We start from the raw sequence: 10,689 nt of genomic DNA, 5'->3' as shown, positions 1-10,689 counted from the left end.
TTCTCACCCTTTTCAGAACGTCTAGGCCGGGGCCTCCACTGTACACGGCTCTGTACATGGGTACAAGCAAAACACTATCACACAAATCTCGATATAACTTTTTCCGTTTTACAGTCCACAAATATGCATTTGAAAAACGAGCACGCAGAAAAGAAAGACTATCAACTATTTCCCGGAAGAAACCACGAACTGGACCTGTCATTGTTTCGGTACCAACAACAAACTCGGGAAGGGCTCGTGATAGTCTCATTTGGATAAAGGTGCGCAGAAAAGGGTCAGTCGTATCGCGAAAGAAAAAGAACCTGTTCACGAGTTGACGCAAGAAGAGGTGCGCCAACCCAAGACCGCCATCTTTAACACGCCGGAATAGATTATCTCGGCTGCATCGCTCCCAGCTTGATGCCCACACGAAAACCGCGAACACGCGGTGCAGTTTCTGCACATTAATCCGAGAACACTGTAGGACCTCCATTACGTACCAGATCTTTGTGACAAGAAACATGTTGCATGCTGTAGCTCTCGCAAATATTGACAAGTAGCCCGCGTTCCATTTGTCCGCTGTTTCTTTTATTTCCTTTGTCCGCTCCTTCCAGTATTCGCTACTGTCCTTGTAGGCATCAAGGGGTGCACCAAGGTACTTAACTGGTGTCGTAACCCAGCTTACGTTCGAAAAGTGGTCTGGGGTAGACGCCCACCTTCCATGCCAAAAACCCAAACATTTCTGCCAGTTCACAAAGCTATTAGTGACTTCACCAAACCTTCTGACGATACTAACAGTATTCAACACACTCTGCGTATCTTTGCAGCATACAGCCACATCGTCAGCATAAGCCAATAACTTGACCTCTGCTGCTTGCAGTTGAAATCCATTAATGTGATTATTTTGGATTATAGCCTGACACAAAGTTTCTAGGTAAACACAAAACAAGAGTGGGCTGAGTGGACAACCCTGGCGAACGGAGCGCTTCACATTAATGGGGGCCCCCAATGTGTGATTAATTATAAGTCTCGTACAGCAGCTCCGGTACGCCATGGTCACCCCCTCAGTGATTATGCGGCCAAAATTGACATGTTTCAGGAGGGTAAGCAAGATCCCATGCGAAACGCAATCAAACGCTTTCTCCAAGTCCAGCTGGAGGATCGCCACTGCATCGTACATGGCGTCACAACACTCTAGCACGCACTTTATCTTATGAATGTTGGTCAAAATCGTTCTTCCGCGGATGCCGCACGTCTGGTGCGGGCCGACTATATCCTTGATAACTGACTGAACCCGACGTGCCAGTACCTTCATCAATATTTTGTAGTCGCAGTTAGTCAGCGCTATGGGTCTGTAAGAGGAAAGTTGCTTGAGCTTTTCGGTCTCTTCTGTTTTCGGAATTAGTACTGTATGGGACTGGCCAATGGATGGTGGAAGCATTTTCAGTTCATATGCTTCATTGAAAACTGCGGTTAGACTAGGAGCTAGGTGGTCCTTGAAAGTTTTGTACCAAACTGCACAAAGACCGTCTGGTCCTGGTGACTTGCCAGGGTTCAGGTCTTCGATAGCTTTCATCACTTCGTTTTCTGTTATTGGTTGTTCTAACGTATCTTTTACTTCGCTCTACAATTGCGGTATTCGCTTCAAAAATAGGCGTTTGAATCCTTGCATATTGATGGGCCTGAATGCGAAAAGCTTTTGAAAATGTTCAAAGAAAGCACACCCTATGTTATGGTTATCGGTTACTTCAACCCCGTCGCGTTCGATGGCCTCAATATGCTTGCGTCTGGAGTGCTTTTTTTCTAATCCCAGCGCTCTTTTCGTAGGCATTTCGCCGCATGCCAGCCTTTCTGCTCTCGCGCGCACCAGTGCACCCCGGTAGCGCTCTTCGTCAAACGCCTCAAGTTTCTTCTTAACGGCACGCATATCTTCTTTATAAGCGCCCGGTTGCGTGCATTCGAGCTTCGCAAATTTATCCAGCATTGATTTTAAAGCGTTTTCTCTTGCCTTCTTTTCATATTGCAGTACGCTACCCCTTTCGATTGCCTTCATTTTAATAGTTTGCTTCAGCAACTCCCATTCCTCGCCTAACTTGATGGAACTGTCATTTCCAAAAGTGTTCAGAGCAGCCACTACCTTTTCGTTAAAAGTGTCATCCCGTAGCAGCTCCGCATTCATTTTCCACAGTTCCCACACAAATTTGCTTCCTTCTTTCTTGTGGCCAACCCTGCATTTTACCAGGCAGTGGTCAGAAAAGGATACTGCAGTCACTGCATAATACTGGAATTTTTCGACTAAGTCATCTGACAAATAAATACGGTCCAATCGCGCGTGACTTGTGCCCTGGAAATGAGTATACCTCACGTCTCGGTCCCCCCGAAAACACTCAGCGATGTCCTCCAATTCGTATTCGCGTAGAATCTGTGCCAGGGTATCACTGCTTTTGTCATGAACTATGCGTCGCGTAGACCTATCCTGGGCACTCAATACGCAATTGAAGTCACCAACTAAGGCCATCATTTTGTGCACCGAGAGGTGATGCTGTAGGTTAAGAAAGAAATTTGCCCTTTCTTCCACTGTATTAGGTGCATAAACACACAACACGCGCCAGTGGACATCGCAATAGCTGAAGTCACAAACGATAAGACGGCCAGAGGTGCATGAAAAGTAACCTTCCATAACAAGCCCTGGGAGCTTCTTCACGAACAATACACATCCAGCCGACGTCCCTACGGCGTGGCTCACTACCGTATAGTACGTATAGGTGAACCTTTGCACCATGCTCCCGGTCTGCTCCTCGCCGTCTAGCTTGGTCTCTTGCACGGCTAAAACGTCGAGGTCCTGGTCCACTAGTAGTCGGTACACCTGACTCTGTTTCCTTTTGGCGGCCAGACCTCGAACGTTTAGCGTGCCGAGGCTAAGCGACGGGTTGGAAGCCATTACTAATACAAGAAGGGGGGGGGAGAAGGCCCGGAGCATGGTGTTCACCTTAACGTCTAGCAGTCCGCTAGACGCCTCCGTGGCCATCCGGTGGCCGTCGGTCGACTTCGTCTGGGGTCGGCTTCGCGGCTGGCCTACGGTCGGCCTCCAGGTTCAGCTTAGGCTTGATGGTCGAACGCCTTCCGGACAACGTCTTAGCGGGCGGAGCCTCAGAGTCACCGCCGGCCTTTCCGTCGACTTTCTCGTCCTGCTGCAGGGACCTCTTGACCGATGCCGAGACGCCTTCGATGCGGGCGTTGGTGGGGGTCGTGCTATCTTCTGCTGCCAGAGTAGCGTCAGTAGCCTGCTGGGGGCTCTCGTTCTCTGCCGGGGTCTCCGTCACGCTCCCGAGAGTTGCTGCTGGCTCCGTGGGGGTAGGGACATCATCCCGTCCTCCTTTCGTCGGGGTGGTCGTCTCGCTCGCTTCTGCCGCCGCGTTGCCGCTTCCGGCTCCCTTGGCCGCGTCCTCCGCCTCGATGACGTCCATCATGTGCTCTGATGTCAAAGGCTCGCTCTCTGCCGAACCCGCGGCTACTGCGTAAGAGCGTACACAGTCCGCATGGCCGAAAAGCCTGCACCTGGAGCAACGGGGAACCTTACATTCTCGTCGTACGTGGCCAGAACCCCAACAGCGCAGACACTGCATAGGGCGACCTGGGGCGACCACAAGCGCGAGTTCGCCGGCGACGCGTATCTGATTGGGCAAGTCGTCGACCTTCATCCCAGACTTGAGCTGCAGTAGCACTGCTCGAGTCGTTGAGCCCTTGTCAGAGACGCCATCCACTCGCCAGCGCTCGCGGGTCACTTCGGTCACTTTGCCGAAGGAGGCCAACGCCGTCTTCACGTCCTCGTCTTCAACACCGTGCAGAAGCCAGTGGAGACGCAGCTTCACCTGTGGTTCCTTCGGGTCTATCACCAGGCAGCGACGCCCCTTGACCTGCAGCTCCTTCAGCGCCGCCAGCTTTTTGGAAGCCTCGGCTGTGTTCATCGTCACCGCCCACACATGGTTGATTTGGTACGCTCCAAGGGCGACGACGCCCGAGAGCATACCAACAGCTTGAAGCGCGTCCCGAAAATCTTCTACACGGAACGGGCGAACACAAGCGTCGCCGTGCAAAAAAACCGTATTTAATACGATGCGTCCTGTTGGTAGTCGTGGCAAAATAATCTGGTAGCCCTTATCATCCTCAGTCAAAAGCCTGTTGCCGCGGCTGACTGCCGCATTAGCCGCTCCAGTGGAGCCCATGATACCGCGATCCGTTAAGCTCGGAAGCCGGAAACAGAATGACGCCACTGTACTTTACTGTTAATGCGTGTAAATTTGCTCATATTTGTAATAAACGATTTAAGCTTCTTACAGCGCGGAAAGGAGGCGTCGTGCATGAGAGCGATTCACGGCATACAATATTGCACGAGGACTTGAAATAACGCGCTGATTAGAAATTTCTGTAAAATGTGAGGAAAAATAAAAGTATATGTAGCAGAGCGTGGTTTCGATCCACGGACCTTTGGGTTATGGGCCCAGCACGCTTCCACTGCGCCACTCTGCTTTTTTTTTTCTTTATTGCCGATTGTGACAGTCAAAACAACAAAAGTACAAATGGTAAAAACATCAGCCTACTTCGGCTGACGTAGGAGGGATTAAAATCTTTTCATGACAGCCAAGTCATCGAGGACAGAGATCCATTCGGGCGGTTCAGCTTGCGCCCGATACACTTCCCTAAGGGCCACAACACTTTCAATAAAGTTTTCGCGCGTCGAACGGACCTTAACATCTGCATGTCGCTCTTGCATTCGCGTCTTCCACAGACTGTGGAGGCCCAAAATCATGATTAGGTCAAATGGTACTTCCGCTTCATTTGCGATGGGCAAGAACCTGATGCCATATGGATCCAGGGGAAAATCTTTTTGACTGATCGTTGGAGGACATCCCAATGAAAAATTGGGTCCCAGCAGTCAAGGAACGCATTCTCTACTGTCTCAGGTTTTTGCATAACAGGCAGTTAATCATCCATGGGAGGAAAATCCCCTTTTCATGCAGCCACGTCTTAACAGGAAGTGTGTTAGAGTGTAACTTAAAGAAAAAGGATTTCACGGATGGGTTAACCGGCATTCTCTTAACTCGCTTCAGAACATCTTGCCCTGGGCCTCCACGGTGAGGTAAACGATAAATAGGAATCGGCAACATTGTGTCCACAAGATTCTTATACAGATTTTGTTTCGAAACATTGCACACGTACTCAATAGAAAAACGCACATGCAATAGCCGGAAAGACAGTACAACCTCTCGCATGTACCCACTGATAGCCCCATACATACTCTCACACGATGAAACAACGATTTCTGGGAGATGTCTCTGTAACTCACTTGGATAGCAGTCCTCAGAAAAGTATCCCTTTGATCACGGAGGAATATAAAACGCAACACAACTTGATTGCATCATTGCAATCCGATCGCCCAGCGCATCATAGCATTCCAATACCGTACGTGCGACATGTACATTCGTGGCAATGCTACGTCCCTTGATTCCGTAAGTCTGATGCGGTCCAACCAATTTCGTTATCACGCCCTGTAATCTCTTCGCTAGGACTTTCATGTATATTTTGTAATCAACGTTGGTGAGGCTGATCGGGCGATAGGACCCCACCAACAAACGCTTCTCTGGGTCATCTGATTTTGGGATCAACACTATGTGCGATGTGGTGAATGGCAGTGGTACTTGCTTTCGCTCATACGCCTCAGTCAATACTCGTAACAGTAACTGAGCGACTATGGGCTTAAATGTCCTGTAAAACTCGGCACCAAGCCCATCAGGTCCTGGTGTTTTACCAGTCTGTAGGTCTTCTATTGCAGCTTCAATTTCGTTTTCAGTTATGGGCATCTCAAGACGCTCCTTTACATCGTCCTCAAGTCTTGGCAGGAGAGACAAAAAATCACAACAGAAAGCATCACCCATCTCTCTCGCATGGCCAAGAAGGTCGCTGAAGTACTCTTTAAATACCTGCTGGATTACATTAGCATCGCTTGAAATTTCATCACCATTTCTTATCTGCCTGATTTGTTTTTGGCAGGCGTATAGTTTTTCATCTGTTAAAGCTCGCTTCGTTGGTGTTTCACCGGCCCACAGTTTCTGTTCTCTTGCGCGTATAACTGCTGATTTATACCTTTCAGTGTCTATTCTTTCAAGCTGGCTTTTCACATCCCTTATATTTTTCGCATATTTTGCAGGCTCGGTACTCTCCATGCTTATTAAGAACTGCAGTTGCTCGCGCGCTGCTTTTTCCTCTTGCTTTTCTTTGTGTCGGTTGAAGCAGCTCTTTTCTATGGCTTTACTTTTTAGCCACTCCTTGAAGTCTTCCCACTGAACCGCAAAGATACTGGACCGCACCTCGAGCAGCTTCTGCATTTCATCTTCAATGTCCTTTAAAAATCCCTCGTCCTCCAAGAGTTTAGCGTTTAATTTCCAGAGATTCCAGTTGAAGCGCGTACTCCTTTCTTTCGCACCAAAACTTGCGATCACCAGGCAATGATCGCTAAAAGCCACAGGTTCAACTTTGTAATCTGTGCAAAGGGGTACAAGCTCAACGGATGCGTAAATCCTATCCAGTCTGGCATGGCTATATCGTTGAAAGTGCGTGTATTGCGGTCTGTTCCCGTAGGTGAATATGCTGCCAATATCCTCTAAGCCATTGTCATGAACCAGACCGTTTAACAATTGTGCGCTCCTATCACGCACAGGCGTACACTTCACTCTATCGGCAGCGGCACACACACAGTTGAAGTCGCCCACAAGCAAAAGCAGTTTGTCACAAACAATGTAGGACTCTAGACGGTTAAAAAAAACGCGGCGTTCAGAGTCTACATTTGGTGAATACACGCATATAATGCGCCAACATAACTTCGAAAACAAAAAGTCTACTACGAGAAGGCGACCACTCGGACAAGAAAAAATTGACTCCACGATGATTCCTAAACTATTGCGGAGAAACAGGACGCACCCACCCGATGTGCCAACAGAATGGCAAACGCAGACATTGAAGTGTGCACGAAATGTGGACACCATACGCTCAGCAGATTCCTCGCTGTCGATCTTCGTCTCTTGGACGGCTACAATGTCCAGATCGTTGTCAGCGAGAAGACGATTAAGTTGACATTGACGCCTTCGAGCGCCAAGGCCCCTGACATTCAGAGTCGCTACGCGTAGTGCTACGTCAAGTTTCGTCGCCATGCGCTAGGAAAAAAAGGCCGGTGACATACATTGCACACCATACTTGATTCCACAGGAAGCACTGTACGGCGTCGCCATTCCTCGAGTCCGTGTGGAGGCGTCGGGAAAAAACGGCAGGCATTCCTTTGCCGGCAGTTCCAAAGCAGTGCACACCGTCTAGTGGATACACTTGCCGCCGCAACCGGGAAAGAAAACCACATGCACCCACTCACACACGCACAGGAATACACTGCAAGACTACGGAGGCGGTTTGTCCGCCTGCCATGTCTCGGCCGCTAAGTTGGGCCGCGGTTTTAGGGTAGAGCGCCGAATTCCTGGGGTTTTCGACGGCGGCTCGTCACTGCCACCACCCGGCTCTTGCTTTTCACCGACGAACTCCTCGCGGGAGCGCTTCCCAGCTGTCAGAGCGGCAGCCTCCTGGCTGAAATCCATGGTCTCGGGTTTCCTAGGCTCCACGTTGTCGGGAGTTTTGTCCGCAGCTGTCGTCTTATCCTCTAGCGTGCCGTCGTATTCCGGCTGAACCTCACGTTGCACTTGCACGGCCGCCGCTACTGCATTGGACGTCGTCGCACTCTGCTTCGTCAGTGGCGTCAACGTAGGCCTATCCCGCGTCGCTGGTTGCCCAGTTTCACGGGATGCATCCTCCGCATCCGCCTCGTCCATTAGCAGCTCAGACGAGTCTTCACTTGTACCGGGGCCAGCGATGCTCGCATAAGTGCGGGCACATTGGCCCTCTTCGTGGCCGAACCGTCGGCAGGCTCCGCAACGTGGGACCCGACAATCTTTACGGATGTGGCCCGTATTCCGACAGCGAAGGCATAACGGAGGCCTGCCTGGTACGACGACAAGCGCCAACTCACCGCTAACGTTGAGCTGGTGCGGCAAGTCGTCGAGCTTCACGCCAGCTTTCAGCTTAAGCGTGACGAGCCTCGTTGTGGAGCCCTTCTCTGACATGCCCCGCACACGCCAACGCTCCCGGGAAACTTCGGTGACTTTCCCGTATGACGCAAAGGCGGCTCGTACGTCTTCGTCCGGCACGTTGTGTAGCAGCCAGTGAAGCTTGAGTCGCACGTCCTGGTTCGCGGGATCAATCACCAGGCAGCGGTTTCCTTTCACATGTACTATCGGCCAAGAAAGTAAACGGACCACGGGACCGGTGGCCGGAGCGGCTGCCTGGCCACAACGGGGCGCTGCTGTCTTGCTCCGCGCGCTTGTGTCGAGAGTGCCGTGGGTGACGTTAAGCTTCTCCCTCGCTCTCGCGCGGCGTTTTGTCATGCTTGATAAAATGTATAGTGCGTCGTCCGGTTGCTCTGCTGCTGGCGGTCGCGATGAAGGGGACCGCGCATAGCCGGTATTCAACCCATGGCGCTGTCGCGTAGTAGCCGGCGGCCGCACGGAGGTGTTCAAAGTGCACGGCAAGCTTTGCCGGTGCGCAAAACACGTGACATCATCTAACCTCGCTAACTCGCTACACGAAGGTGGGAAGGCAAGATTTTGAGCGCATCTCTCGTCGTCAGCACTTCCCTTCTGCTGGTTTTAAATTCCGTGTCCTTGTATTCTGGCTTAGTCTTGCCGTAGAGAAACCTGTAATTGCGTACAGTTTTCAGTAATCTCCCTATTGGAATCTCCCTAACGATGTAGCGAGCGCGCACGGAGAAAGCCACGGTGCGAAAATCGGAAGGCGCCGTCGCCGCGGGAGTCAAGCCGGGGGCAAGCCGACGTAGCTACGGCCACCATTACTGCGTCGCTGATTGGTCACGTCGGCGTGCGGCAGCCGGAGAACGTCGCAAAAATGGATCTTGGATCCATTCTCTGCACGGCAAGGAAACCTTGACGGGCGCGAGCACAACCGACCACGCACGTCAGCCCGAGAACGTCAAACGGTGCCCGGCAAGTCGCCGTGCCGCTAACGCGAACGTGCCTTTATCTCGCAGGCGTGAAAGAGCGCGTGTCAGCCGCCGCTGCGGCGCCTTGCGCAATGTTGCCTAAACTCGAGCAACAAGGGACGTAGGCGACAAACACTAGTACGAAAGGTAAGGTCAGTATATAGGCAAAAACAAAACAAAGAGAGCAGGTCTTCGTTTTTTCACAGTGCCGGGGTTCGATTCCCTGCGGCCGTCGGCTACTGTGCGTCAGCGCCATGGGTTGAATACCGCAGAGCAACTGGACGACGCACTAGACATTGTACCTCACCGACGTTGACAATCTTCGTTACCGCTTCAGAATCCTTAAGAGTAACGGCCCAGACGTGGCTCATCCGATACGCCCCCAGGGCGATAACATCGGCGAGCAGTTCATGCTGAGCTAACGTGTCCCGGAAATCCTCGACCCGATACGGGCGGGCCCTGATATCGGCGTGCAAAAAAACAGTATTTACAACGAAACGCCCTGTAGGCAGTCCTGGCAAAACAACCGGGTATGAACTTTCCTCTTCGGTAGCCCTGTTACCGCGGCCAGACATGGCCGCTGAAGCCGCTCCTACGGAGCCCGTCATCACACGTCCGTTCACTGCGGTGGCCGGAAGTAGAATCCACTGCGCCACTCTGCTTTACTGTTAAGGAGTGTAAATTTGCTCACATTTGTAATAAACGATTTAAGCTTCTTAAACCGCGGAAAGGAGGCGTCTTGCATGAGTGCGATTCACGGCATACAATATTGCACGCGGACATGAAATAACGCGCTGATTAGATATTTCTGTAAAATGTGAGAAAAATAAAAATATATGTAGCAGAGCGTGGTTTCGATCCACGGACCTCTGGGTTATGGGCCCAGCACGCTTCCACTGCGCCACTCTGCTCTTTTTTTTCTTTATTGCCTGCTTGGCACAATACAGGGAAAACAATAATAGAACATCATGTTAAAAATGGTAACTTGTATATAGTTAGCATATGTGGGCTAAAAACGCTTTAGGGCCAAGAGTTCGCCCAGAAAAACATACCAATCAGGTTTTTCAGCCTGCTGCTTGTATACATCTCGCAAATACGCAATGCTTTCGTTGAAGTTGTCTCTGGCTGGCCTTGGGTTTACATCCTCATTGCGCACTGACATTCTGGTTTTCCATACACTGTGCATTACTAGAATCATTAACATATCATAGGGCACACTTTCGCTGTCGACCGGGAGAAATCGAATGCCATAAGGTGTGAGCGGCAGTTCCTTTTTTAAAGTTCTTTGGAGAATGTCCCATAGAAAGACAGCATCGCCACAATCGAGAAACATGTGCTCGATCGTTTCGGGCCTTTTGCATATTATACAATTTACCGACCACGGCAGGAATATGCCTTTTTCTTGCAACCACGGTTTTGTAGAAAGTGTGCCGCTATGTAGCATGAAAAAAAAAAAAACTTTTGATCGACGACCAGATGACCATTCTTTTAACCCTTTTTAAGACATTGCTGCCAGGTCCTGGATTGTACAACGTTCGATACAAAGGCACGGGCATCATAACATCGATTAGGTCTTTGTACAGACGTTTTCTTTTAACATCGCTCAGATATTCCAT

At 50.6% G+C, this 10,689-nt stretch overlaps 1 non-coding gene across 1 annotated transcript; it reads right to left on the bottom strand.

Annotated features, from left to right (window-relative positions):
- Positions 1 to 9,912: 9,912 nt before the first annotated feature.
- Trnam-cau (transfer RNA methionine (anticodon CAU)) lies at positions 9,913 to 9,984 on the bottom strand. The gene has a single exon. It is a non-coding gene; the product is annotated as a tRNA-Met (tRNA).
- Between the last annotated feature and the right edge of the window lie 705 nt (positions 9,985 to 10,689).

Source organism: Dermacentor silvarum, chromosome 1 (assembly GCF_013339745.2).
Source record: "Dermacentor silvarum isolate Dsil-2018 chromosome 1, BIME_Dsil_1.4, whole genome shotgun sequence".
In the NCBI taxonomy this organism is placed as follows: domain Eukaryota; kingdom Metazoa; phylum Arthropoda; class Arachnida; order Ixodida; family Ixodidae; genus Dermacentor; species Dermacentor silvarum.
This window is presented reverse-complemented; position numbering and strand designations above follow the sequence as displayed.